The following is a 25,680-nucleotide window of genomic DNA, read 5'->3' as shown; positions in this document are numbered from 1 at the left end:
CTCCCACTGGAAGCGTCTCTTTAGGCCATCCACAGCAAGAAAAAGCCGTGCCCGCCGTATGGTAGCGACGCCACTTGTCTGTAGCTGTCGCAGTTAAGGAGACAGCGTCAAGAGACGTTTTCGTGCCGTGACCAGGTTTCGAACCTGGGCTTTCCGTAACCACTAAAGTATCGTAGCTGTAACTGTCAGGCGGAGCTAGAATGCTCCATGTATCAAACATATGTGAGCTCAAGGAGGTTACACTTGAAGACTAAGCGGCAGCTTAACGCGATCACAGCAAAGCCCCCGGCAGCTACGGGATTCGAAACCGCGCCTACAGAGAGTCTGGTGCCTTAAACCAGCGCCTTAAAGCGCTCGGCCACGCTACATGCGCTGCTTGGTGCGCCAGTGTTCCTAGCATTTGTACAAACAGTGCACGCCACAGCTTCCGGTTCTGCTGGGACTGGCTGCTCATCCATCGCACTTCAAACAACTGCCCTTTTCGACTACAGAGAGCAGCGGACGTCTGCGCTCTAGGAGGCGACATTACGTGTTGGGGATGAAGTGGTAGGGCAAACTGCGGCCTGCGGAACACGAGTGAAAAAATCAAGAGAGTACTGTCATTTCGAGTACTCGTCATTGCAACGGCAGCAAGGCAAAACTTTCAAAATTGCCGTGACCAGGATTCGAACCTGGGTTATTGCGGCCACAACGCAATGTCCTAACCACTAGACGATCACGGCCACGGACGCGCCCGCGAAAGCAGCTGCCTGTAATGCAAGTGGCGATACACAGCAGAGCCTAGGCCAAGGTGTACGCCACAGCAGTGTGAGACACGGTCTCCATCACATGTATACGAGCAAATGAACGTGCCTGCGCTGTCAGGACACTAACTACAGTGGTTAGCTGCATTCACCTCCGTGGCAATGTCTTGCAGTCCCCCAAGCCTCTTGACTACAGGTATGTGGCTGGATAACAAGTGGATAGACGCTTCATCTCTCTCGCCGTCAGGTGTTGCCGTGAATCATACTTAACGTAGCTTTCTGCACGCGTCAGCGTAGCGTCAGTCGAGCAAAGTCGAGACAAGTCGCATAAGAGGAGCAACAAAAACGCGCGATTCCGGTACCGGGAATCGAACCCGGGCCTCCTGGGTGAGAGCCAGGTATCCTAGCCACTAGACCACACCGGATAACGACGGCAGTGCTCTTTCCAGCGAACGCAGCAGCCACCCACGGTTAACTGACGACAACTGTAAAAAATCCGCTCTCTCGCGTTATAGAACGGCGTGCCCCGGACGCATTTCGGGGAGACGGACGCCAGCAATGATGAGAGCAAAAGGTGCCTACAAATCCTGTCGTTGCACCACGCACTGTTCTACGGCAATTCACCAAGCAGACGCTCACGCCTTGTTGTGCTGTTTCCTTTGCGGGCAATGAGTGCACCTGCCTTCGACACAGGAAACATTACACGTTTGGCAGCTGTGGGATTGGAACCCACGCCTCCGAAGAGAATGGTGCCTGAAACCAGCGCCTTAGACCGCTCGGCCACGCTACCTACACAACACGCGCGTCACAAGAGCTGCGTCCTACCCCACGAGAACACACCGCAACGGCACAAAAATGAGACGTAAAAAGTGGCAACGGTGGGATTCGAACCCACGCCTCCGAAGAGACTGGTGCCTAAAACCAGCGCCTTAGACCGCTCGGCCACGTTACCGTTGGAGCAGCAGCCGCAAAACGTTTCGTTTGTACTACAAAGATCACTTCGAAATGGAAGTATCTTGGCAATCGCCGTGCCATGTATTTCCACTGCTCTCCCACTGGAAGCGTCTCTTTAGGCCATCCACAGCAAGAAAAAGCCGTGCCCGCCGTATGGTAGCGACGCCACTTGTCTGTAGCTGTCGCAGTTAAGGAGACAGCGTCAAGAGACGTTTTCGTGCCGTGACCAGGTTTCGAACCTGGGCTTTCCGTAACCACTAAAGTATCGTAGCTGTAACTGTCAGGCGGAGCTAGAATGCTCCATGTATCAAACATATGTGAGCTCAAGGAGGTTACACTTGAAGAAAAAGCGGCAGCTTAACGCGATCACAGCAAAGCCCCCGGCAGCTACGGGATTCGAAACCGCGCCTACAGAGAGTCTGGTGCCTTAAACCAGCGCCTTAAAGCGCTCGGCCACGCTACATGCGCTGCTTGGTGCGCCAGTGTTCCTAGCATTTGTACAAACAGTGCACGCCACAGCTTCCGGTTCTGCTGGGACTGGCTGCTCATCCATCGCACTTCAAACAACTGCCCTTTTCGACTACAGAGAGCAGCGGACGTCTGCGCTCTAGGAGGCGACATTACGTGTTGGGGATGAAGTGGTAGGGCAAACTGCGGCCTGCGGAACACGAGTGAAAAAATCAAGAGAGTACTGTCATTTCGAGTACTCGTCATTGCAACGGCAGCAAGGCAAAACTTTCAAAATTGCCGTGACCAGGATTCGAACCTGGGTTATTGCGGCCACAACGCAATGTCCTAACCACTAGACGATCACGGCCACGGACGCGCCCGCGAAAGCAGCTGCCTGTAATGCAAGTGGCGATACACAGCAGAGCCTAGGCCAAGGTGTACGCCACAGCAGTGTGAGACACGGTCTCCATCACATGTATACGAGCAAATGAACGTGCCTGCGCTGTCAGGACACTAACTACAGTGGTTAGCTGCATTCACCTCCGTGGCAATGTCTTGCAGTCCCCCAAGCCTCTTGACTACAGGTATGTGGCTGGATAACAAGTGGATAGACGCTTCATCTCTCTCGCCGTCAGGTGTTGCCGTGAATCATACTTAACGTAGCTTTCTGCACGCGTCAGCGTAGCGTCAGTCGAGCAAAGTCGAGACAAGTCGCATAAGAGGAGCAACAAAAACGCGCGATTCCGGTACCGGGAATCGAACCCGGGCCTCCTGGGTGAGAGCCAGGTATCCTAGCCACTAGACCACACCGGATAACGACGGCAGTGCTCTTTCCAGCGAACGCAGCAGCCACCCACGGTTAACTGACGACAACTGTAAAAAATCCGCTCTCTCGCGTTATAGAACGGCGTGCCCCGGACGCATTTCGGGGAGACGGACGCCAGCAATGATGAGAGCAAAAGGTGCCTACAAATCCTGTCGTTGCACCACGCACTGTTCTACGGCAATTCACCAAGCAGACGCTCACGCCTTGTTGTGCTGTTTCCTTTGCGGGCAATGAGTGCACCTGCCTTCGACACAGGAAACATTACACGTTTGGCAGCTGTGGGATTGGAACCCACGCCTCCGAAGAGAATGGTGCCTGAAACCAGCGCCTTAGACCGCTCGGCCACGCTACCTACACAACACGCGCGTCACAAGAGCTGCGTCCTACCCCACGAGAACACACCGCAACGGCACAAAAATGAGACGTAAAAAGTGGCAACGGTGGGATTCGAACCCACGCCTCCGAAGAGACTGGTGCCTAAAACCAGCGCCTTAGACCGCTCGGCCACGTTACCGTTGGAGCAGCAGCCGCAAAACGTTTCGTTTGTACTACAAAGATCACTTCGAAATGGAAGTATCTTGGCAATCGCCGTGCCATGTATTTCCACTGCTCTCCCACTGGAAGCGTCTCTTTAGGCCATCCACAGCAAGAAAAAGCCGTGCCCGCCGTATGGTAGCGACGCCACTTGTCTGTAGCTGTCGCAGTTAAGGAGACAGCGTCAAGAGACGTTTTCGTGCCGTGACCAGGTTTCGAACCTGGGCTTTCCGTAACCACTAAAGTATCGTAGCTGTAACTGTCAGGCGGAGCTAGAATGCTCCATGTATCAAACATATGTGAGCTCAAGGAGGTTACACTTGAAGAAAAAGCGGCAGCTTAACGCGATCACAGCAAAGCCCCCGGCAGCTACGGGATTCGAAACCGCGCCTACAGAGAGTCTGGTGCCTTAAACCAGCGCCTTAAAGCGCTCGGCCACGCTACATGCGCTGCTTGGTGCGCCAGTGTTCCTAGCATTTGTACAAACAGTGCACGCCACAGCTTCCGGTTCTGCTGGGACTGGCTGCTCATCCATTGCACTTCAAACAACTGCCCTTTTCGACTACAGAGAGCAGCGGACGTCTGCGCTCTAGGAGGCGACATTACGTGTTGGGGATGAAGTGGTAGGGCAAACTGCGGCCTGCGGAACACGAGTGAAAAAATCAAGAGAGTACTGTCATTTCGAGTACTCGTCATTGCAACGGCAGCAAGGCAAAACTTTCAAAATTGCCGTGACCAGGATTCGAACCTGGGTTATTGCGGCCACAACGCAATGTCCTAACCACTAGACGATCACGGCCACGGACGCGCCCGCGAAAGCAGCTGCCTGTAATGCAAGTGGCGATACACAGCAGAGCCTAGGCCAAGGTGTACGCCACAGCAGTGTGAGACACGGTCTCCATCACATGTATACGAGCAAATGAACGTGCCTGCGCTGTCAGGACACTAACTACAGTGGTTAGCTGCATTCACCTCCGTGGCAATGTCTTGCAGTCCCCCAAGCCTCTTGACTACAGGTATGTGGCTGGATAACAAGTGGATAGACGCTTCATCTCTCTCGCCGTCAGGTGTTGCCGTGAATCATACTTAACGTAGCTTTCTGCACGCGTCAGCGTAGCGTCAGTCGAGCAAAGTCGAGACAAGTCGCATAAGAGGAGCAACAAAAACGCGCGATTCCGGTACCGGGAATCGAACCCGGGCCTCCTGGGTGAGAGCCAGGTATCCTAGCCACTAGACCACACCGGATAACGACGGCAGTGCTCTTTCCAGCGAACGCAGCAGCCACCCACGGTTAACTGACGACAACTGTAAAAAATCCGCTCTCTCGCGTTATAGAACGGCGTGCCCCGGACGCATTTCGGGGAGACGGACGCCAGCAATGATGAGAGCAAAAGGTGCCTACAAATCCTGTCGTTGCACCACGCACTGTTCTACGGCAATTCACCAAGCAGACGCTCACGCCTTGTTGTGCTGTTTCCTTTGCGGGCAATGAGTGCACCTGCCTTCGACACAGGAAACATTACACGTTTGGCAGCTGTGGGATTGGAACCCACGCCTCCGAAGAGAATGGTGCCTGAAACCAGCGCCTTAGACCGCTCGGCCACGCTACCTACACAACACGCGCGTCACAAGAGCTGCGTCCTACCCCACGAGAACACACCGCAACGGCACAAAAATGAGACGTAAAAAGTGGCAACGGTGGGATTCGAACCCACGCCTCCGAAGAGACTGGTGCCTAAAACCAGCGCCTTAGACCGCTCGGCCACGTTACCGTTGGAGCAGCAGCCGCAAAACGTTTCGTTTGTACTACAAAGATCACTTCGAAATGGAAGTATCTTGGCAATCGCCGTGCCATGTATTTCCACTGCTCTCCCACTGGAAGCGTCTCTTTAGGCCATCCACAGCAAGAAAAAGCCGTGCCCGCCGTATGGTAGCGACGCCACTTGTCTGTAGCTGTCGCAGTTAAGGAGACAGCGTCAAGAGACGTTTTCGTGCCGTGACCAGGTTTCGAACCTGGGCTTTCCGTAACCACTAAAGTATCGTAGCTGTAACTGTCAGGCGGAGCTAGAATGCTCCATGTATCAAACATATGTGAGCTCAAGGAGGTTACACTTGAAGACTAAGCGGCAGCTTAACGCGATCACAGCAAAGCCCCCGGCAGCTACGGGATTCGAAACCGCGCCTACAGAGAGTCTGGTGCCTTAAACCAGCGCCTTAAAGCGCTCGGCCACGCTACATGCGCTGCTTGGTGCGCCAGTGTTCCTAGCATTTGTACAAACAGTGCACGCCACAGCTTCCGGTTCTGCTGGGACTGGCTGCTCATCCATCGCACTTCAAACAACTGCCCTTTTCGACTACAGAGAGCAGCGGACGTCTGCGCTCTAGGAGGCGACATTACGTGTTGGGGATGAAGTGGTAGGGCAAACTGCGGCCTGCGGAACACGAGTGAAAAAATCAAGAGAGTACTGTCATTTCGAGTACTCGTCATTGCAACGGCAGCAAGGCAAAACTTTCAAAATTGCCGTGACCAGGATTCGAACCTGGGTTATTGCGGCCACAACGCAATGTCCTAACCACTAGACGATCACGGCCACGGACGCGCCCGCGAAAGCAGCTGCCTGTAATGCAAGTGGCGATACACAGCAGAGCCTAGGCCAAGGTGTACGCCACAGCAGTGTGAGACACGGTCTCCATCACATGTATACGAGCAAATGAACGTGCCTGCGCTGTCAGGACACTAACTACAGTGGTTAGCTGCATTCACCTCCGTGGCAATGTCTTGCAGTCCCCCAAGCCTCTTGACTACAGGTATGTGGCTGGATAACAAGTGGATAGACGCTTCATCTCTCTCGCCGTCAGGTGTTGCCGTGAATCATACTTAACGTAGCTTTCTGCACGCGTCAGCGTAGCGTCAGTCGAGCAAAGTCGAGACAAGTCGCATAAGAGGAGCAACAAAAACGCGCGATTCCGGTACCGGGAATCGAACCCGGGCCTCCTGGGTGAGAGCCAGGTATCCTAGCCACTAGACCACACCGGATAACGACGGCAGTGCTCTTTCCAGCGAACGCAGCAGCCACCCACGGTTAACTGACGACAACTGTAAAAAATCCGCTCTCTCGCGTTATAGAACGGCGTGCCCCGGACGCATTTCGGGGAGACGGACGCCAGCAATGATGAGAGCAAAAGGTGCCTACAAATCCTGTCGTTGCACCACGCACTGTTCTACGGCAATTCACCAAGCAGACGCTCACGCCTTGTTGTGCTGTTTCCTTTGCGGGCAATGAGTGCACCTGCCTTCGACACAGGAAACATTACACGTTTGGCAGGAGTGGGATTGGAACCCACGCCTCCGAAGAGAATGGTGCCTGAAACCAGCGCCTTAGACCGCTCGGCCACGCTACCTACACAACACGCGCGTCACAAGAGCTGCGTCCTACCCCACGAGAACACACCGCAACGGCACAAAAATGAGACGTAAAAAGTGGCAACGGTGGGATTCGAACCCACGCCTCCGAAGAGACTGGTGCCTAAAACCAGCGCCTTAGACCGCTCGGCCACGTTACCGTTGGAGCAGCAGCCGCAAAACGTTTCGTTTGTACTACAAAGATCACTTCGAAATGGAAGTATCTTGGCAATCGCCGTGCCATGTATTTCCACTGCTCTCCCACTGGAAGCGTCTCTTTAGGCCATCCACAGCAAGAAAAAGCCGTGCCCGCCGTATGGTAGCGACGCCACTTGTCTGTAGCTGTCGCAGTTAAGGAGACAGCGTCAAGAGGCGTTTTCGTGCCGTGACCAGGTTTCGAACCTGGGCTTTCCGTAACCACTAAAGTATCGTAGCTGTAACTGTCAGGCGGAGCTAGAATGCTCCATGTATCAAACATATGTGAGCTCAAGGAGGTTACACTTGAAGAAAAAGCGGCAGCTTAACGCGATCACAGCAAAGCCCCCGGCAGCTACGGGATTCGAAACCGCGCCTACAGAGAGTCTGGTGCCTTAAACCAGCGCCTTAAAGCGCTCGGCCACGCTACATGCGCTGCTTGGTGCGCCAGTGTTCCTAGCATTTGTACAAACAGTGCACGCCACAGCTTCCGGTTCTGCTGGGACTGGCTGCTCATCCATTGCACTTCAAACAACTGCCCTTTTCGACTACAGAGAGCAGCGGACGTCTGCGCTCTAGGAGGCGACATTACGTGTTGGGGATGAAGTGGTAGGGCAAACTGCGGCCTGCGGAACACGAGTGAAAAAATCAAGAGAGTACTGTCATTTCGAGTACTCGTCATTGCAACGGCAGCAAGGCAAAACTTTCAAAATTGCCGTGACCAGGATTCGAACCTGGGTTATTGCGGCCACAACGCAATGTCCTAACCACTAGACGATCACGGCCACGGACGCGCCCGCGAAAGCAGCTGCCTGTAATGCAAGTGGCGATACACAGCAGAGCCTAGGCCAAGGTGTACGCCACAGCAGTGTGAGACACGGTCTCCATCACATGTATACGAGCAAATGAACGTGCCTGCGCTGTCAGGACACTAACTACAGTGGTTAGCTGCATTCACCTCCGTGGCAATGTCTTGCAGTCCCCCAAGCCTCTTGACTACAGGTATGTGGCTGGATAACAAGTGGATAGACGCTTCATCTCTCTCGCCGTCAGGTGTTGCCGTGAATCATACTTAACGTAGCTTTCTGCACGCGTCAGCGTAGCGTCAGTCGAGCAAAGTCGAGACAAGTCGCATAAGAGGAGCAACAAAAACGCGCGATTCCGGTACCGGGAATCGAACCCGGGCCTCCTGGGTGAGAGCCAGGTATCCTAGCCACTAGACCACACCGGATAACGACGGCAGTGCTCTTTCCAGCGAACGCAGCAGCCACCCACGGTTAACTGACGACAACTGTAAAAAATCCGCTCTCTCGCGTTATAGAACGGCGTGCCCCGGACGCATTTCGGGGAGACGGACGCCAGCAATGATGAGAGCAAAAGGTGCCTACAAATCCTGTCGTTGCACCACGCACTGTTCTACGGCAATTCACCAAGCAGACGCTCACGCCTTGTTGTGCTGTTTCCTTTGCGGGCAATGAGTGCACCTGCCTTCGACACAGGAAACATTACACGTTTGGCAGCTGTGGGATTGGAACCCACGCCTCCGAAGAGAATGGTGCCTGAAACCAGCGCCTTAGACCGCTCGGCCACGCTACCTACACAACACGCGCGTCACAAGAGCTGCGTCCTACCCCACGAGAACACACCGCAACGGCACAAAAATGAGACGTAAAAAGTGGCAACGGTGGGATTCGAACCCACGCCTCCGAAGAGACTGGTGCCTAAAACCAGCGCCTTAGACCGCTCGGCCACGTTACCGTTGGAGCAGCAGCCGCAAAACGTTTCGTTTGTACTACAAAGATCACTTCGAAATGGAAGTATCTTGGCAATCGCCGTGCCATGTATTTCCACTGCTCTCCCACTGGAAGCGTCTCTTTAGGCCATCCACAGCAAGAAAAAGCCGTGCCCGCCGTATGGTAGCGACGCCACTTGTCTGTAGCTGTCGCAGTTAAGGAGACAGCGTCAAGAGACGTTTTCGTGCCGTGACCAGGTTTCGAACCTGGGCTTTCCGTAACCACTAAAGTATCGTAGCTGTAACTGTCAGGCGGAGCTAGAATGCTCCATGTATCAAACATATGTGAGCTCAAGGAGGTTACACTTGAAGACTAAGCGGCAGCTTAACGCGATCACAGCAAAGCCCCCGGCAGCTACGGGATTCGAAACCGCGCCTACAGAGAGTCTGGTGCCTTAAACCAGCGCCTTAAAGCGCTCGGCCACGCTACATGCGCTGCTTGGTGCGCCAGTGTTCCTAGCATTTGTACAAACAGTGCACGCCACAGCTTCCGGTTCTGCTGGGACTGGCTGCTCATCCATCGCACTTCAAACAACTGCCCTTTTCGACTACAGAGAGCAGCGGACGTCTGCGCTCTAGGAGGCGACATTACGTGTTGGGGATGAAGTGGTAGGGCAAACTGCGGCCTGCGGAACACGAGTGAAAAAATCAAGAGAGTACTGTCATTTCGAGTACTCGTCATTGCAACGGCAGCAAGGCAAAACTTTCAAAATTGCCGTGACCAGGATTCGAACCTGGGTTATTGCGGCCACAACGCAATGTCCTAACCACTAGACGATCACGGCCACGGACGCGCCCGCGAAAGCAGCTGCCTGTAATGCAAGTGGCGATACACAGCAGAGCCTAGGCCAAGGTGTACGCCACAGCAGTGTGAGACACGGTCTCCATCACATGTATACGAGCAAATGAACGTGCCTGCGCTGTCAGGACACTAACTACAGTGGTTAGCTGCATTCACCTCCGTGGCAATGTCTTGCAGTCCCCCAAGCCTCTTGACTACAGGTATGTGGCTGGATAACAAGTGGATAGACGCTTCATCTCTCTCGCCGTCAGGTGTTGCCGTGAATCATACTTAACGTAGCTTTCTGCACGCGTCAGCGTAGCGTCAGTCGAGCAAAGTCGAGACAAGTCGCATAAGAGGAGCAACAAAAACGCGCGATTCCGGTACCGGGAATCGAACCCGGGCCTCCTGGGTGAGAGCCAGGTATCCTAGCCACTAGACCACACCGGATAACGACGGCAGTGCTCTTTCCAGCGAACGCAGCAGCCACCCACGGTTAACTGACGACAACTGTAAAAAATCCGCTCTCTCGCGTTATAGAACGGCGTGCCCCGGACGCATTTCGGGGAGACGGACGCCAGCAATGATGAGAGCAAAAGGTGCCTACAAATCCTGTCGTTGCACCACGCACTGTTCTACGGCAATTCACCAAGCAGACGCTCACGCCTTGTTGTGCTGTTTCCTTTGCGGGCAATGAGTGCACCTGCCTTCGACACAGGAAACATTACACGTTTGGCAGGAGTGGGATTGGAACCCACGCCTCCGAAGAGAATGGTGCCTGAAACCAGCGCCTTAGACCGCTCGGCCACGCTACCTACACAACACGCGCGTCACAAGAGCTGCGTCCTACCCCACGAGAACACACCGCAACGGCACAAAAATGAGACGTAAAAAGTGGCAACGGTGGGATTCGAACCCACGCCTCCGAAGAGACTGGTGCCTAAAACCAGCGCCTTAGACCGCTCGGCCACGTTACCGTTGGAGCAGCAGCCGCAAAACGTTTCGTTTGTACTACAAAGATCACTTCGAAATGGAAGTATCTTGGCAATCGCCGTGCCATGTATTTCCACTGCTCTCCCACTGGAAGCGTCTCTTTAGGCCATCCACAGCAAGAAAAAGCCGTGCCCGCCGTATGGTAGCGACGCCACTTGTCTGTAGCTGTCGCAGTTAAGGAGACAGCGTCAAGAGGCGTTTTCGTGCCGTGACCAGGTTTCGAACCTGGGCTTTCCGTAACCACTAAAGTATCGTAGCTGTAACTGTCAGGCGGAGCTAGAATGCTCCATGTATCAAACATATGTGAGCTCAAGGAGGTTACACTTGAAGAAAAAGCGGCAGCTTAACGCGATCACAGCAAAGCCCCCGGCAGCTACGGGATTCGAAACCGCGCCTACAGAGAGTCTGGTGCCTTAAACCAGCGCCTTAAAGCGCTCGGCCACGCTACATGCGCTGCTTGGTGCGCCAGTGTTCCTAGCATTTGTACAAACAGTGCACGCCACAGCTTCCGGTTCTGCTGGGACTGGCTGCTCATCCATTGCACTTCAAACAACTGCCCTTTTCGACTACAGAGAGCAGCGGACGTCTGCGCTCTAGGAGGCGACATTACGTGTTGGGGATGAAGTGGTAGGGCAAACTGCGGCCTGCGGAACACGAGTGAAAAAATCAAGAGAGTACTGTCATTTCGAGTACTCGTCATTGCAACGGCAGCAAGGCAAAACTTTCAAAATTGCCGTGACCAGGATTCGAACCTGGGTTATTGCGGCCACAACGCAATGTCCTAACCACTAGACGATCACGGCCACGGACGCGCCCGCGAAAGCAGCTGCCTGTAATGCAAGTGGCGATACACAGCAGAGCCTAGGCCAAGGTGTACGCCACAGCAGTGTGAGACACGGTCTCCATCACATGTATACGAGCAAATGAACGTGCCTGCGCTGTCAGGACACTAACTACAGTGGTTAGCTGCATTCACCTCCGTGGCAATGTCTTGCAGTCCCCCAAGCCTCTTGACTACAGGTATGTGGCTGGATAACAAGTGGATAGACGCTTCATCTCTCTCGCCGTCAGGTGTTGCCGTGAATCATACTTAACGTAGCTTTCTGCACGCGTCAGCGTAGCGTCAGTCGAGCAAAGTCGAGACAAGTCGCATAAGAGGAGCAACAAAAACGCGCGATTCCGGTACCGGGAATCGAACCCGGGCCTCCTGGGTGAGAGCCAGGTATCCTAGCCACTAGACCACACCGGATAACGACGGCAGTGCTCTTTCCAGCGAACGCAGCAGCCACCCACGGTTAACTGACGACAACTGTAAAAAATCCGCTCTCTCGCGTTATAGAACGGCGTGCCCCGGACGCATTTCGGGGAGACGGACGCCAGCAATGATGAGAGCAAAAGGTGCCTACAAATCCTGTCGTTGCACCACGCACTGTTCTACGGCAATTCACCAAGCAGACGCTCACGCCTTGTTGTGCTGTTTCCTTTGCGGGCAATGAGTGCACCTGCCTTCGACACAGGAAACATTACACGTTTGGCAGCTGTGGGATTGGAACCCACGCCTCCGAAGAGAATGGTGCCTGAAACCAGCGCCTTAGACCGCTCGGCCACGCTACCTACACAACACGCGCGTCACAAGAGCTGCGTCCTACCCCACGAGAACACACCGCAACGGCACAAAAATGAGACGTAAAAAGTGGCAACGGTGGGATTCGAACCCACGCCTCCGAAGAGACTGGTGCCTAAAACCAGCGCCTTAGACCGCTCGGCCACGTTACCGTTGGAGCAGCAGCCGCAAAACGTTTCGTTTGTACTACAAAGATCACTTCGAAATGGAAGTATCTTGGCAATCGCCGTGCCATGTATTTCCACTGCTCTCCCACTGGAAGCGTCTCTTTAGGCCATCCACAGCAAGAAAAAGCCGTGCCCGCCGTATGGTAGCGACGCCACTTGTCTGTAGCTGTCGCAGTTAAGGAGACAGCGTCAAGAGACGTTTTCGTGCCGTGACCAGGTTTCGAACCTGGGCTTTCCGTAACCACTAAAGTATCGTAGCTGTAACTGTCAGGCGGAGCTAGAATGCTCCATGTATCAAACATATGTGAGCTCAAGGAGGTTACACTTGAAGACTAAGCGGCAGCTTAACGCGATCACAGCAAAGCCCCCGGCAGCTACGGGATTCGAAACCGCGCCTACAGAGAGTCTGGTGCCTTAAACCAGCGCCTTAAAGCGCTCGGCCACGCTACATGCGCTGCTTGGTGCGCCAGTGTTCCTAGCATTTGTACAAACAGTGCACGCCACAGCTTCCGGTTCTGCTGGGACTGGCTGCTCATCCATCGCACTTCAAACAACTGCCCTTTTCGACTACAGAGAGCAGCGGACGTCTGCGCTCTAGGAGGCGACATTACGTGTTGGGGATGAAGTGGTAGGGCAAACTGCGGCCTGCGGAACACGAGTGAAAAAATCAAGAGAGTACTGTCATTTCGAGTACTCGTCATTGCAACGGCAGCAAGGCAAAACTTTCAAAATTGCCGTGACCAGGATTCGAACCTGGGTTATTGCGGCCACAACGCAATGTCCTAACCACTAGACGATCACGGCCACGGACGCGCCCGCGAAAGCAGCTGCCTGTAATGCAAGTGGCGATACACAGCAGAGCCTAGGCCAAGGTGTACGCCACAGCAGTGTGAGACACGGTCTCCATCACATGTATACGAGCAAATGAACGTGCCTGCGCTGTCAGGACACTAACTACAGTGGTTAGCTGCATTCACCTCCGTGGCAATGTCTTGCAGTCCCCCAAGCCTCTTGACTACAGGTATGTGGCTGGATAACAAGTGGATAGACGCTTCATCTCTCTCGCCGTCAGGTGTTGCCGTGAATCATACTTAACGTAGCTTTCTGCACGCGTCAGCGTAGCGTCAGTCGAGCAAAGTCGAGACAAGTCGCATAAGAGGAGCAACAAAAACGCGCGATTCCGGTACCGGGAATCGAACCCGGGCCTCCTGGGTGAGAGCCAGGTATCCTAGCCACTAGACCACACCGGATAACGACGGCAGTGCTCTTTCCAGCGAACGCAGCAGCCACCCACGGTTAACTGACGACAACTGTAAAAAATCCGCTCTCTCGCGTTATAGAACGGCGTGCCCCGGACGCATTTCGGGGAGACGGACGCCAGCAATGATGAGAGCAAAAGGTGCCTACAAATCCTGTCGTTGCACCACGCACTGTTCTACGGCAATTCACCAAGCAGACGCTCACGCCTTGTTGTGCTGTTTCCTTTGCGGGCAATGAGTGCACCTGCCTTCGACACAGGAAACATTACACGTTTGGCAGGAGTGGGATTGGAACCCACGCCTCCGAAGAGAATGGTGCCTGAAACCAGCGCCTTAGACCGCTCGGCCACGCTACCTACACAACACGCGCGTCACAAGAGCTGCGTCCTACCCCACGAGAACACACCGCAACGGCACAAAAATGAGACGTAAAAAGTGGCAACGGTGGGATTCGAACCCACGCCTCCGAAGAGACTGGTGCCTAAAACCAGCGCCTTAGACCGCTCGGCCACGTTACCGTTGGAGCAGCAGCCGCAAAACGTTTCGTTTGTACTACAAAGATCACTTCGAAATGGAAGTATCTTGGCAATCGCCGTGCCATGTATTTCCACTGCTCTCCCACTGGAAGCGTCTCTTTAGGCCATCCACAGCAAGAAAAAGCCGTGCCCGCCGTATGGTAGCGACGCCACTTGTCTGTAGCTGTCGCAGTTAAGGAGACAGCGTCAAGAGACGTTTTCGTGCCGTGACCAGGTTTCGAACCTGGGCTTTCCGTAACCACTAAAGTATCGTAGCTGTAACTGTCAGGCGGAGCTAGAATGCTCCATGTATCAAACATATGTGAGCTCAAGGAGGTTACACTTGAAGAAAAAGCGGCAGCTTAACGCGATCACAGCAAAGCCCCCGGCAGCTACGGGATTCGAAACCGCGCCTACAGAGAGTCTGGTGCCTTAAACCAGCGCCTTAAAGCGCTCGGCCACGCTACATGCGCTGCTTGGTGCGCCAGTGTTCCTAGCATTTGTACAAACAGTGCACGCCACAGCTTCCGGTTCTGCTGGGACTGGCTGCTCATCCATTGCACTTCAAACAACTGCCCTTTTCGACTACAGAGAGCAGCGGACGTCTGCGCTCTAGGAGGCGACATTACGTGTTGGGGATGAAGTGGTAGGGCAAACTGCGGCCTGCGGAACACGAGTGAAAAAATCAAGAGAGTACTGTCATTTCGAGTACTCGTCATTGCAACGGCAGCAAGGCAAAACTTTCAAAATTGCCGTGACCAGGATTCGAACCTGGGTTATTGCGGCCACAACGCAATGTCCTAACCACTAGACGATCACGGCCACGGACGCGCCCGCGAAAGCAGCTGCCTGTAATGCAAGTGGCGATACACAGCAGAGCCTAGGCCAAGGTGTACGCCACAGCAGTGTGAGACACGGTCTCCATCACATGTATACGAGCAAATGAACGTGCCTGCGCTGTCAGGACACTAACTACAGTGGTTAGCTGCATTCACCTCCGTGGCAATGTCTTGCAGTCCCCCAAGCCTCTTGACTACAGGTATGTGGCTGGATAACAAGTGGATAGACGCTTCATCTCTCTCGCCGTCAGGTGTTGCCGTGAATCATACTTAACGTAGCTTTCTGCACGCGTCAGCGTAGCGTCAGTCGAGCAAAGTCGAGACAAGTCGCATAAGAGGAGCAACAAAAACGCGCGATTCCGGTACCGGGAATCGAACCCGGGCCTCCTGGGTGAGAGCCAGGTATCCTAGCCACTAGACCACACCGGATAACGACGGCAGTGCTCTTTCCAGCGAACGCAGCAGCCACCCACGGTTAACTGACGACAACTGTAAAAAATCCGCTCTCTCGCGTTATAGAACGGCGTGCCCCGGACGCATTTCGGGGAGACGGACGCCAGCAATGATGAGAGCAAAAGGTGCCTACAAATCCTGTCGTTGCACCACGCACTGTTCTACGGCAATTCACCAAGCAGACGCTCACGCCTTGTTGTGCTGTTTCCTTTGCGGGCAATGAGTGCACCTGCCTTCGACACAGGAAACATTACACGTTTGGCAGCTGTGGGATTGGAACCCACGCCTCCGAAGAGAATGGTGCCTGAAACCAGCGCCTTAGACCGCTCGGCCACGCTACCTACACAACACGCGCGTCACAAGAGCTGCGTCCTACCCCACGAGAACACACCGCAACGGCACAAAAATGAGACGTAAAAAGTGGCAACGGTGGGATTCGAACCCACGCCTCCGAAGAGACTGGTGCCTAAAACCAGCGCCTTAGACCGCTCGGCCACGTTACCGTTGGAGCAGCAGCCGCAAAACGTTTCGTTTGTACTACAAAGATCACTTCGAAATGGAAGTATCTTGGCAATCGCCGTGCCATGTATTTCCACTGCTCTCCCACTGGAAGCGTCTCTTTAGGCCATCCACAGCAAGAAAAAGCCGTGCCCGCCGTATGGTAGCGACGCCACTTGTCTGTAGCTGTCGCAGTTAAGGAGACAGCGTCAAGAGACGTTTTCGTGCCGTGACCAGGTTTCGAACCTGGGCTTTCCGTAACCACTAAAGTATCGTAGCTGTAACTGTCAGGCGGAGCTAGAATGCTCCATGTATCAAACATATGTGAGCTCAAGGAGGTTACACTTGAAGACTAAGCGGCAGCTTAACGCGATCACAGCAAAGCCCCCGGCAGCTACGGGATTCGAAACCGCGCCTACAGAGAGTCTGGTGCCTTAAACCAGCGCCTTAAAGCGCTCGGCCACGCTACATGCGCTGCTTGGTGCGCCAGTGTTCCTAGCATTTGTACAAACAGTGCACGCCACAGCTTCCGGTTCTGCTGGGACTGGCTGCTCATCCATCGCACTTCAAACAACTGCCCTTTTCGACTACAGAGAGCAGCGGACGTCTGCGCTCTAGGAGGCGACATTACGTGTTGGGGATGAAGTGGTAGGGCAAACTGCGGCCTGCGGAACACGAGTGAAAAAATCAAGAGAGTACTGTCATTTCGAGTACTCGTCATTGCAACGGCAGCAAGGCAAAACTTTCAAAATTGCCGTGACCAGGATTCGAACCTGGGTTATTGCGGCCACAACGCAATGTCCTAACCACTAGACGATCACGGCCACGGACGCGCCCGCGAAAGCAGCTGCCTGTAATGCAAGTGGCGATACACAGCAGAGCCTAGGCCAAGGTGTACGCCACAGCAGTGTGAGACACGGTCTCCATCACATGTATACGAGCAAATGAACGTGCCTGCGCTGTCAGGACACTAACTACAGTGGTTAGCTGCATTCACCTCCGTGGCAATGTCTTGCAGTCCCCCAAGCCTCTTGACTACAGGTATGTGGCTGGATAACAAGTGGATAGACGCTTCATCTCTCTCGCCGTCAGGTGTTGCCGTGAATCATACTTAACGTAGCTTTCTGCACGCGTCAGCGTAGCGTCAGTCGAGCAAAGTCGAGACAAGTCGCATAAGAGGAGCAACAAAAACGCGCGATTCCGGTACCGGGAATCGAACCCGGGCCTCCTGGGTGAGAGCCAGGTATCCTAGCCACTAGACCACACCGGATAACGACGGCAGTGCTCTTTCCAGCGAACGCAGCAGCCACCCACGGTTAACTGACGACAACTGTAAAAAATCCGCTCTCTCGCGTTATAGAACGGCGTGCCCCGGACGCATTTCGGGGAGACGGACGCCAGCAATGATGAGAGCAAAAGGTGCCTACAAATCCTGTCGTTGCACCACGCACTGTTCTACGGCAATTCACCAAGCAGACGCTCACGCCTTGTTGTGCTGTTTCCTTTGCGGGCAATGAGTGCACCTGCCTTCGACACAGGAAACATTACACGTTTGGCAGCTGTGGGATTGGAACCCACGCCTCCGAAGAGAATGGTGCCTGAAACCAGCGCCTTAGACCGCTCGGCCACGCTACCTACACAACACGCGCGTCACAAGAGCTGCGTCCTACCCCACGAGAACACACCGCAACGGCACAAAAATGAGACGTAAAAAGTGGCAACGGTGGGATTCGAACCCACGCCTCCGAAGAGACTGGTGCCTAAAACCAGCGCCTTAGACCGCTCGGCCACGTTACCGTTGGAGCAGCAGCCGCAAAACGTTTCGTTTGTACTACAAAGATCACTTCGAAATGGAAGTATCTTGGCAATCGCCGTGCCATGTATTTCCACTGCTCTCCCACTGGAAGCGTCTCTTTAGGCCATCCACAGCAAGAAAAAGCCGTGCCCGCCGTATGGTAGCGACGCCACTTGTCTGTAGCTGTCGCAGTTAAGGAGACAGCGTCAAGAGACGTTTTCGTGCCGTGACCAGGTTTCGAACCTGGGCTTTCCGTAACCACTAAAGTATCGTAGCTGTAACTGTCAGGCGGAGCTAGAATGCTCCATGTATCAAACATATGTGAGCTCAAGGAGGTTACACTTGAAGACTAAGCGGCAGCTTAACGCGATCACAGCAAAGCCCCCGGCAGCTACGGGATTCGAAACCGCGCCTACAGAGAGTCTGGTGCCTTAAACCAGCGCCTTAAAGCGCTCGGCCACGCTACATGCGCTGCTTGGTGCGCCAGTGTTCCTAGCATTTGTACAAACAGTGCACGCCACAGCTTCCGGTTCTGCTGGGACTGGCTGCTCATCCATCGCACTTCAAACAACTGCCCTTTTCGACTACAGAGAGCAGCGGACGTCTGCGCTCTAGGAGGCGACATTACGTGTTGGGGATGAAGTGGTAGGGCAAACTGCGGCCTGCGGAACACGAGTGAAAAAATCAAGAGAGTACTGTCATTTCGAGTACTCGTCATTGCAACGGCAGCAAGGCAAAACTTTCAAAATTGCCGTGACCAGGATTCGAACCTGGGTTATTGCGGCCACAACGCAATGTCCTAACCACTAGACGATCACGGCCACGGACGCGCCCGCGAAAGCAGCTGCCTGTAATGCAAGTGGCGATACACAGCAGAGCCTAGGCCAAGGTGTACGCCACAGCAGTGTGAGACACGGTCTCCATCACATGTATACGAGCAAATGAACGTGCCTGCGCTGTCAGGACACTAACTACAGTGGTTAGCTGCATTCACCTCCGTGGCAATGTCTTGCAGTCCCCCAAGCCTCTTGACTACAGGTATGTGGCTGGATAACAAGTGGATAGACGCTTCATCTCTCTCGCCGTCAGGTGTTGCCGTGAATCATACTTAACGTAGCTTTCTGCACGCGTCAGCGTAGCGTCAGTCGAGCAAAGTCGAGACAAGTCGCATAAGAGGAGCAACAAAAACGCGCGATTCCGGTACCGGGAATCGAACCCGGGCCTCCTGGGTGAGAGGCAGGTATCCTAGCCACTAGACCACACCGGATAACGACGGCAGTGCTCTTTCCAGCGAACGCAGCAGCCACCCACGGTTAACTGACGACAACTGTAAAAAATCCGCTCTCTCGCGTTATAGAACGGCGTGCCCCGGACGCATTTCGGGGAGACGGACGCCAGCAATGATGAGAGCAAAAGGTGCCTACAAATCCTGTCGTTGCACCACGCACTGTTCTACGGCAATTCACCAAGCAGACGCTCACGCCTTGTTGTGCTGTTTCCTTTGCGGGCAATGAGTGCACCTGCCTTCGACACAGGAAACATTACACGTTTGGCAGGAGTGGGATTGGAACCCACGCCTCCGAAGAGAATGGTGCCTGAAACCAGCGCCTTAGACCGCTCGGCCACGCTACCTACACAACACGCGCGTCACAAGAGCTGCGTCCTACCCCACGAGAACACACCGCAACGGCACAAAAATGAGACGTAAAAAGTGGCAACGGTGGGATTCGAACCCACGCCTCCGAAGAGACTGGTGCCTAAAACCAGCGCCTTAGACCGCTCGGCCACGTTACCGTTGGAGCAGCAGCCGCAAAACGTTTCGTTTGTACTACAAAGATCACTTCGAAATGGAAGTATCTTGGCAATCGCCGTGCCATGTATTTCCACTGCTCTCCCACTGGAAGCGTCTCTTTAGGCCATCCACAGCAAGAAAAAGCCGTGCCCGCCGTATGGTAGCGACGCCACTTGTCTGTAGCTGTCGCAGTTAAGGAGACAGCGTCAAGAGACGTTTTCGTGCCGTGACCAGGTTTCGAACCTGGGCTTTCCGTAACCACTAAAGTATCGTAGCTGTAACTGTCAGGCGGAGCTAGAATGCTCCATGTATCAAACATATGTGAGCTCAAGGAGGTTACACTTGAAGAAAAAGCGGCAGCTTAACGCGATCACAGCAAAGCCCCCGGCAGCTACGGGATTCGAAACCGCGCCTACAGAGAGTCTGGTGCCTTAAACCAGCGCCTTAAAGCGCTCGGCCACGCTACATGCGCTGCTTGGTGCGCCAGTGTTCCTAGCATTTGTACAAACAGTGCACGCCACAGCTTCCGGTTCTGCTGGGACTGGCTGCTCATCCATCGCACTTCAAACAACTGCCCTTTTCGACTACAGAGAGCAGCGGACGTCTGCGCTCTAGGAGGCGACATTACGTGTTGGGGATGAAGTGGTAGGGCAAACTGCGGCCTGCGGAACACGAGTGAAAAAATCAAGAGAGTACTGTCATTTCGAGTACTCGTCATTGCAACGGCAGCAAGGCAAAACTTTCAAAATTGCCGTGACCAGGATTCGAACCTGGGTTATTGCGGCCACAACGCAATGTCCTAACCACTAGACGATCACGGCCACGGACGCGCCCGCGAAAGCAGCTGCCTGTAATGCAAGTGGCGATACACAGCAGAGCCTAGGCCAAGGTGTACGCCACAGCAGTGTGAGACACGGTCTCCATCACATGTATACGAGCAAATGAACGTGCCTGCGCTGTCAGGACACTAACTACAGTGGTTAGCTGCATTCACCTCCGTGGCAATGTCTTGCAGTCCCCCAAGCCTCTTGACTACAGGTATGTGGCTGGATAACAAGTGGATAGACGCTTCATCTCTCTCGCCGTCAGGTGTTGCCGTGAATCATACTTAACGTAGCTTTCTGCACGCGTCAGCGTAGCGTCAGTCGAGCAAAGTCGAGACAAGTCGCATAAGAGGAGCAACAAAAACGCGCGATTCCGGTACCGGGAATCGAACCCGGGCCTCCTGGGTGAGAGCCAGGTATCCTAGCCACTAGACCACACCGGATAACGACGGCAGTGCTCTTTCCAGCGAACGCAGCAGCCACCCACGGTTAACTGACGACAACTGTAAAAAATCCGCTCTCTCGCGTTATAGAACGGCGTGCCCCGGACGCATTTCGGGGAGACGGACGCCAGCAATGATGAGAGCAAAAGGTGCCTACAAATCCTGTCGTTGCACCACGCACTGTTCTACGGCAATTCACCAAGCAGACGCTCACGCCTTGTTGTGCTGTTTCCTTTGCGGGCAATGAGTGCACCTGCCTTCGACACAGGAAACATTACACGTTTGGCAGGAGTGGGATTGGAACCCACGCCTCCGAAGAGAATGGTGCCTGAAACCAGCGCCTTAGACCGCTCGGCCACGCTACCTACACAACACGCGCGTCACAAGAGCTGCGTCCTACCCCACGAGAACACACCGCAACGGCACAAAAATGAGACGTAAAAAGTGGCAACGGTGGGATTCGAACCCACGCCTCCGAAGAGACTGGTGCCTAAAACCAGCGCCTTAGACCGCTCGGCCACGTTACCGTTGGAGCAGCAGCCGCAAAACGTTTCGTTTGTACTACAAAGATCACTTCGAAATGGAAGTATCTTGGCAATTGCCGTGCCATGTATTTCCACTGCTCTCCCACTGGAAGCGTCTCTTTAGGCCATCCACAGCAAGAAAAAGCCGTGCCCGCCGTATGGTAGCGACGCCACTTGTCTGTAGCTGTCGCAGTTAAGGAGACAGCGTCAAGAGACGTTTTCGTGCCGTGACCAGGTTTCGAACCTGGGCTTTCCGTAACCACTAAAGTATCGTAGCTGTAACTGTCAGGCGGAGCTAGAATGCTCCATGTATCAAACATATGTGAGCTCAAGGAGGTTACACTTGAAGAAAAAGCGGCAGCTTAACGCGATCACAGCAAAGCCCCCGGCAGCTACGGGATTCGAAACCGCGCCTACAGAGAGTCTGGTGCCTTAAACCAGCGCCTTAAAGCGCTCGGCCACGCTACATGCGCTGCTTGGTGCGCCAGTGTTCCTAGCATTTGTACAAACAGTGCACGCCACAGCTTCCGGTTCTGCTGGGACTGGCTGCTCATCCATCGCACTTCAAACAACTGCCCTTTTCGACTACAGAGAGCAGCGGACGTCTGCGCTCTAGGAGGCGACATTACGTGTTGGGGATGAAGTGGTAGGGCAAACTGCGGCCTGCGGAACACGAGTGAAAAAATCAAGAGAGTACTGTCATTTCGAGTACTCGTCATTGCAACGGCAGCAAGGCAAAACTTTCAAAATTGCCGTGACCAGGATTCGAACCTGGGTTATTGCGGCCACAACGCAATGTCCTAACCACTAGACGATCACGGCCACGGACGCGCCCGCGAAAGCAGCTGCCTGTAATGCAAGTGGCGATACACAGCAGAGCCTAGGCCAAGGTGTACGCCACAGCAGTGTGAGACACGGTCTCCATCACATGTATACGAGCAAATGAACGTGCCTGCGCTGTCAGGACACTAACTACAGTGGTTAGCTGCATTCACCTCCGTGGCAATGTCTTGCAGTCCCCCAAGCCTCTTGACTACAGGTATGTGGCTGGATAACAAGTGGATAGACGCTTCATCTCTCTCGCCGTCAGGTGTTGCCGTGAATCATACTTAACGTAGCTTTCTGCACGCGTCAGCGTAGCGTCAGTCGAGCAAAGTCGAGACAAGTCGCATAAGAGGAGCAACAAAAACGCGCGATTCCGGTACCGGGAATCGAACCCGGGCCTCCTGGGTGAGAGCCAGGTATCCTAGCCACTAGACCACACCGGATAACGACGGCAGTGCTCTTTCCAGCGAACGCAGCAGCCACCCACGGTTAACTGACGACAACTGTAAAAAATCCGCTCTCTCGCGTTATAGAACGGCGTGCCCCGGACGCATTTCGGGGAGACGGACGCCAGCAATGATGAGAGCAAAAGGTGCCTACAAATCCTGTCGTTGCACCACGCACTGTTCTACGGCAATTCACCAAGCAGACGCTCACGCCTTGTTGTGCTGTTTCCTTTGCGGGCAATGAGTGCACCTGCCTTCGACACAGGAAACATTACACGTTTGGCAGGAGTGGGATTGGAACCCACGCCTCCGAAGAGAATGGTGCCTGAAACCAGCGCCTTAGACCGCTCGGCCACGCTACCTACACAACACGCGCGTCACAAGAGCTGCGTCCTACCCCACGAGAACACACCGCAACGGCACAAAAATGAGACGTAAAAAGTGGCAACGGTGGGATTCGAACCCACGCCTCCGAAGAGACTGGTGCCTAAAACCAGCGCCTTAGACCGCTCGGCCACGTTACCGTTGGAGCAGCAGCCGCAAAACGTTTCGTTTGTACTACAAAGATCACTTCGAAATGGAAGTATCTTGGCAATCGCCGTGCCATGTATTTCCACTGCTCTCCCACTGGAAGCGTCTCTTTAGGCCATCCACAGCAAGAAAAAGCCGTGCCCGCCGTATGGTAGCGACGCCACTTGTCTGTAGCTGTCGCAGTTAAGGAGACAGCGTCAAGAGACGTTTTCGTGCCGTGACCAGGTTTCGAACCTGGGCTTTCCGTAACCACTAAAGTATCGTAGCTGTAACTGTCAGGCGGAGCTAGAATGCTCCATGTATCAAACATATGTGAGCTCAAGGAGGTTACACTTGAAGAAAAAGCGGCAGCTTAACGCGATCACAGCAAAGCCCCCGGCAGCTACGGGATTCGAAACCGCGCCTACAGAGAGTCTGGTGCCTTAAACCAGCGCCTTAAAGCGCTCGGCCACGCTACATGCGCTGCTTGGTGCGCCAGTGTTCCTAGCATTTGTACAAACAGTGCACGCCACAGCTTCCGGTTCTGCTGGGACTGGCTGCTCATCCATCGCACTTCAAACAACTGCCCTTTTCGACTACAGAGAGCAGCGGACGTCTGCGCTCTAGGAGGCGACATTACGTGTTGGGGATGAAGTGGTAGGGCAAACTGCGGCCTGCGGAACACGAGTGAAAAAATCAAGAGAGTACTGTCATTTCGAGTACTCGTCATTGCAACGGCAGCAAGGCAAAACTTTCAAAATTGCCGTGACCAGGATTCGAACCTGGGTTATTGCGGCCACAACGCAATGTCCTAACCACTAGACGATCACGGCCACGGACGCGCCCGCGAAAGCAGCTGCCTGTAATGCAAGTGGCGATACACAGCAGAGCCTAGGCCAAGGTGTACGCCACAGCAGTGTGAGACACGGTCTCCATCACATGTATACGAGCAAATGAACGTGCCTGCGCTGTCAGGACACTAACTACAGTGGTTAGCTGCATTCACCTCCGTGGCAATGTCTTGCAGTCCCCCAAGCCTCTTGACTACAGGTATGTGGCTGGATAACAAGTGGATAGACGCTTCATCTCTCTCGCCGTCAGGTGTTGCCGTGAATCATACTTAACGTAGCTTTCTGCACGCGTCAGCGTAGCGTCAGTCGAGCAAAGTCGAGACAAGTCGCATAAGAGGAGCAACAAAAACGCGCGATTCCGGTACCGGGAATCGAACCCGGGCCTCCTGGGTGAGAGCCAGGTATCCTAGCCACTAGACCACACCGGATAACGACGGCAGTGCTCTTTCCAGCGAACGCAGCAGCCACCCACGGTTAACTGACGACAACTGTAAAAAATCCGCTCTCTCGCGTTATAGAACGGCGTGCCCCGGACGCATTTCGGGGAGACGGACGCCAGCAATGATGAGAGCAAAAGGTGCCTACAAATCCTGTCGTTGCACCACGCACTGTTCTACGGCAATTCACCAAGCAGACGCTCACGCCTTGTTGTGCTGTTTCCTTTGCGGGCAATGAGTGCACCTGCCTTCGACACAGGAAACATTACACGTTTGGCAGGAGTGGGATTGGAACCCACGCCTCCGAAGAGAATGGTGCCTGAAACCAGCGCCTTAGACCGCTCGGCCACGCTACCTACACAACACGCGCGTCACAAGAGCTGCGTCCTACCCCACGAGAACACACCGCAACGGCACAAAAATGAGACGTAAAAAGTGGCAACGGTGGGATTCGAACCCACGCCTCCGAAGAGACTGGTGCCTAAAACCAGCGCCTTAGACCGCTCGGCCACGTTACCGTTGGAGCAGCAGCCGCAAAACGTTTCGTTTGTACTACAAAGATCACTTCGAAATGGAAGTATCTTGGCAATCGCCGTGCCATGTATTTCCACTGCTCTCCCACTGGAAGCGTCTCTTTAGGCCATCCACAGCAAGAAAAAGCCGTGCCCGCCGTATGGTAGCGACGCCACTTGTCTGTAGCTGTCGCAGTTAAGGAGACAGCGTCAAGAGACGTTTTCGTGCCGTGACCAGGTTTCGAACCTGGGCTTTCCGTAACCACTAAAGTATCGTAGCTGTAACTGTCAGGCGGAGCTAGAATGCTCCATGTATCAAACATATGTGAGCTCAAGGAGGTTACACTTGAAGAAAAAGCGGCAGCTTAACGCGATCACAGCAAAGCCCCCGGCAGCTACGGGATTCGAAACCGCGCCTACAGAGAGTCTGGTGCCTTAAACCAGCGCCTTAAAGCGCTCGGCCACGCTACATGCGCTGCTTGGTGCGCCAGTGTTCCTAGCATTTGTACAAACAGTGCACGCCACAGCTTCCGGTTCTGCTGGGACTGGCTGCTCATCCATCGCACTTCAAACAACTGCCCTTTTCGACTACAGAGAGCAGCGGACGTCTGCGCTCTAGGAGGCGACATTACGTGTTGGGGATGAAGTGGTAGGGCAAACTGCGGCCTGCGGAACACGAGTGAAAAAATCAAGAG

The 25,680-nt window shown here is 54.2% G+C and overlaps 42 non-coding genes across 42 annotated transcripts; all 42 read right to left on the bottom strand.

Annotated features, from left to right (window-relative positions):
* Positions 1-650: 650 nt before the first annotated feature.
* Positions 651-722, bottom strand: Trnah-gug. Its single transcript has one exon. It is a non-coding gene; the product is annotated as a tRNA-His (tRNA).
* Positions 723-1,096: 374 nt separating this feature from the next.
* Positions 1,097-1,168, bottom strand: Trnae-cuc. The gene has a single exon. It is a non-coding gene; the product is annotated as a tRNA-Glu (tRNA).
* A 445-nt stretch (positions 1,169-1,613) lies between these two features.
* Trnal-uag lies at positions 1,614-1,695 on the bottom strand. Its single transcript has one exon. It is a non-coding gene; the product is annotated as a tRNA-Leu (tRNA).
* Positions 1,696-2,442: 747 nt separating this feature from the next.
* Trnah-gug lies at positions 2,443-2,514 on the bottom strand. Its single transcript has one exon. It is a non-coding gene; the product is annotated as a tRNA-His (tRNA).
* Positions 2,515-2,888: 374 nt separating this feature from the next.
* On the bottom strand, positions 2,889-2,960 carry Trnae-cuc. The gene has a single exon. It is a non-coding gene; the product is annotated as a tRNA-Glu (tRNA).
* Positions 2,961-3,405: 445 nt separating this feature from the next.
* On the bottom strand, positions 3,406-3,487 carry Trnal-uag. The gene has a single exon. It is a non-coding gene; the product is annotated as a tRNA-Leu (tRNA).
* Positions 3,488-4,234: 747 nt separating this feature from the next.
* Trnah-gug lies at positions 4,235-4,306 on the bottom strand. Its single transcript has one exon. It is a non-coding gene; the product is annotated as a tRNA-His (tRNA).
* A 374-nt stretch (positions 4,307-4,680) lies between these two features.
* Positions 4,681-4,752, bottom strand: Trnae-cuc. Its single transcript has one exon. It is a non-coding gene; the product is annotated as a tRNA-Glu (tRNA).
* Positions 4,753-5,197: 445 nt separating this feature from the next.
* Positions 5,198-5,279, bottom strand: Trnal-uag. The gene has a single exon. It is a non-coding gene; the product is annotated as a tRNA-Leu (tRNA).
* A 747-nt stretch (positions 5,280-6,026) lies between these two features.
* Positions 6,027-6,098, bottom strand: Trnah-gug. Its single transcript has one exon. It is a non-coding gene; the product is annotated as a tRNA-His (tRNA).
* Positions 6,099-6,472: 374 nt separating this feature from the next.
* On the bottom strand, positions 6,473-6,544 carry Trnae-cuc. Its single transcript has one exon. It is a non-coding gene; the product is annotated as a tRNA-Glu (tRNA).
* A 445-nt stretch (positions 6,545-6,989) lies between these two features.
* On the bottom strand, positions 6,990-7,071 carry Trnal-uag. Its single transcript has one exon. It is a non-coding gene; the product is annotated as a tRNA-Leu (tRNA).
* A 747-nt stretch (positions 7,072-7,818) lies between these two features.
* Positions 7,819-7,890, bottom strand: Trnah-gug. Its single transcript has one exon. It is a non-coding gene; the product is annotated as a tRNA-His (tRNA).
* A 374-nt stretch (positions 7,891-8,264) lies between these two features.
* On the bottom strand, positions 8,265-8,336 carry Trnae-cuc. The gene has a single exon. It is a non-coding gene; the product is annotated as a tRNA-Glu (tRNA).
* A 445-nt stretch (positions 8,337-8,781) lies between these two features.
* Positions 8,782-8,863, bottom strand: Trnal-uag. Its single transcript has one exon. It is a non-coding gene; the product is annotated as a tRNA-Leu (tRNA).
* A 747-nt stretch (positions 8,864-9,610) lies between these two features.
* Positions 9,611-9,682, bottom strand: Trnah-gug. The gene has a single exon. It is a non-coding gene; the product is annotated as a tRNA-His (tRNA).
* Positions 9,683-10,056: 374 nt separating this feature from the next.
* On the bottom strand, positions 10,057-10,128 carry Trnae-cuc. The gene has a single exon. It is a non-coding gene; the product is annotated as a tRNA-Glu (tRNA).
* A 445-nt stretch (positions 10,129-10,573) lies between these two features.
* Trnal-uag lies at positions 10,574-10,655 on the bottom strand. Its single transcript has one exon. It is a non-coding gene; the product is annotated as a tRNA-Leu (tRNA).
* A 747-nt stretch (positions 10,656-11,402) lies between these two features.
* On the bottom strand, positions 11,403-11,474 carry Trnah-gug. The gene has a single exon. It is a non-coding gene; the product is annotated as a tRNA-His (tRNA).
* A 374-nt stretch (positions 11,475-11,848) lies between these two features.
* Trnae-cuc lies at positions 11,849-11,920 on the bottom strand. The gene has a single exon. It is a non-coding gene; the product is annotated as a tRNA-Glu (tRNA).
* Positions 11,921-12,365: 445 nt separating this feature from the next.
* On the bottom strand, positions 12,366-12,447 carry Trnal-uag. Its single transcript has one exon. It is a non-coding gene; the product is annotated as a tRNA-Leu (tRNA).
* Positions 12,448-13,194: 747 nt separating this feature from the next.
* Positions 13,195-13,266, bottom strand: Trnah-gug. The gene has a single exon. It is a non-coding gene; the product is annotated as a tRNA-His (tRNA).
* A 374-nt stretch (positions 13,267-13,640) lies between these two features.
* Positions 13,641-13,712, bottom strand: Trnae-cuc. Its single transcript has one exon. It is a non-coding gene; the product is annotated as a tRNA-Glu (tRNA).
* Positions 13,713-14,157: 445 nt separating this feature from the next.
* Positions 14,158-14,239, bottom strand: Trnal-uag. Its single transcript has one exon. It is a non-coding gene; the product is annotated as a tRNA-Leu (tRNA).
* A 747-nt stretch (positions 14,240-14,986) lies between these two features.
* Positions 14,987-15,058, bottom strand: Trnah-gug. The gene has a single exon. It is a non-coding gene; the product is annotated as a tRNA-His (tRNA).
* Positions 15,059-15,432: 374 nt separating this feature from the next.
* Positions 15,433-15,504, bottom strand: Trnae-cuc. The gene has a single exon. It is a non-coding gene; the product is annotated as a tRNA-Glu (tRNA).
* A 445-nt stretch (positions 15,505-15,949) lies between these two features.
* Positions 15,950-16,031, bottom strand: Trnal-uag. The gene has a single exon. It is a non-coding gene; the product is annotated as a tRNA-Leu (tRNA).
* Positions 16,032-16,778: 747 nt separating this feature from the next.
* Positions 16,779-16,850, bottom strand: Trnah-gug. Its single transcript has one exon. It is a non-coding gene; the product is annotated as a tRNA-His (tRNA).
* Positions 16,851-17,224: 374 nt separating this feature from the next.
* Positions 17,225-17,296, bottom strand: Trnae-cuc. Its single transcript has one exon. It is a non-coding gene; the product is annotated as a tRNA-Glu (tRNA).
* A 445-nt stretch (positions 17,297-17,741) lies between these two features.
* Positions 17,742-17,823, bottom strand: Trnal-uag. Its single transcript has one exon. It is a non-coding gene; the product is annotated as a tRNA-Leu (tRNA).
* A 747-nt stretch (positions 17,824-18,570) lies between these two features.
* Positions 18,571-18,642, bottom strand: Trnah-gug. The gene has a single exon. It is a non-coding gene; the product is annotated as a tRNA-His (tRNA).
* A 374-nt stretch (positions 18,643-19,016) lies between these two features.
* Positions 19,017-19,088, bottom strand: Trnae-cuc. The gene has a single exon. It is a non-coding gene; the product is annotated as a tRNA-Glu (tRNA).
* A 445-nt stretch (positions 19,089-19,533) lies between these two features.
* On the bottom strand, positions 19,534-19,615 carry Trnal-uag. Its single transcript has one exon. It is a non-coding gene; the product is annotated as a tRNA-Leu (tRNA).
* A 747-nt stretch (positions 19,616-20,362) lies between these two features.
* On the bottom strand, positions 20,363-20,434 carry Trnah-gug. Its single transcript has one exon. It is a non-coding gene; the product is annotated as a tRNA-His (tRNA).
* Positions 20,435-20,808: 374 nt separating this feature from the next.
* Trnae-cuc lies at positions 20,809-20,880 on the bottom strand. Its single transcript has one exon. It is a non-coding gene; the product is annotated as a tRNA-Glu (tRNA).
* Positions 20,881-21,325: 445 nt separating this feature from the next.
* Positions 21,326-21,407, bottom strand: Trnal-uag. Its single transcript has one exon. It is a non-coding gene; the product is annotated as a tRNA-Leu (tRNA).
* Positions 21,408-22,154: 747 nt separating this feature from the next.
* On the bottom strand, positions 22,155-22,226 carry Trnah-gug. Its single transcript has one exon. It is a non-coding gene; the product is annotated as a tRNA-His (tRNA).
* Positions 22,227-22,600: 374 nt separating this feature from the next.
* On the bottom strand, positions 22,601-22,672 carry Trnae-cuc. Its single transcript has one exon. It is a non-coding gene; the product is annotated as a tRNA-Glu (tRNA).
* Positions 22,673-23,117: 445 nt separating this feature from the next.
* On the bottom strand, positions 23,118-23,199 carry Trnal-uag. The gene has a single exon. It is a non-coding gene; the product is annotated as a tRNA-Leu (tRNA).
* Positions 23,200-23,946: 747 nt separating this feature from the next.
* Positions 23,947-24,018, bottom strand: Trnah-gug. Its single transcript has one exon. It is a non-coding gene; the product is annotated as a tRNA-His (tRNA).
* Positions 24,019-24,392: 374 nt separating this feature from the next.
* On the bottom strand, positions 24,393-24,464 carry Trnae-cuc. The gene has a single exon. It is a non-coding gene; the product is annotated as a tRNA-Glu (tRNA).
* Positions 24,465-24,909: 445 nt separating this feature from the next.
* Positions 24,910-24,991, bottom strand: Trnal-uag. Its single transcript has one exon. It is a non-coding gene; the product is annotated as a tRNA-Leu (tRNA).
* Between the last annotated feature and the right edge of the window lie 689 nt (positions 24,992-25,680).

Source organism: Schistocerca piceifrons, unplaced genomic scaffold, assembly GCF_021461385.2.
Source record: "Schistocerca piceifrons isolate TAMUIC-IGC-003096 unplaced genomic scaffold, iqSchPice1.1 HiC_scaffold_695, whole genome shotgun sequence".
NCBI classification, from domain to species: Eukaryota; Metazoa; Arthropoda; class Insecta; order Orthoptera; family Acrididae; genus Schistocerca; species Schistocerca piceifrons.
This window is presented reverse-complemented; position numbering and strand designations above follow the sequence as displayed.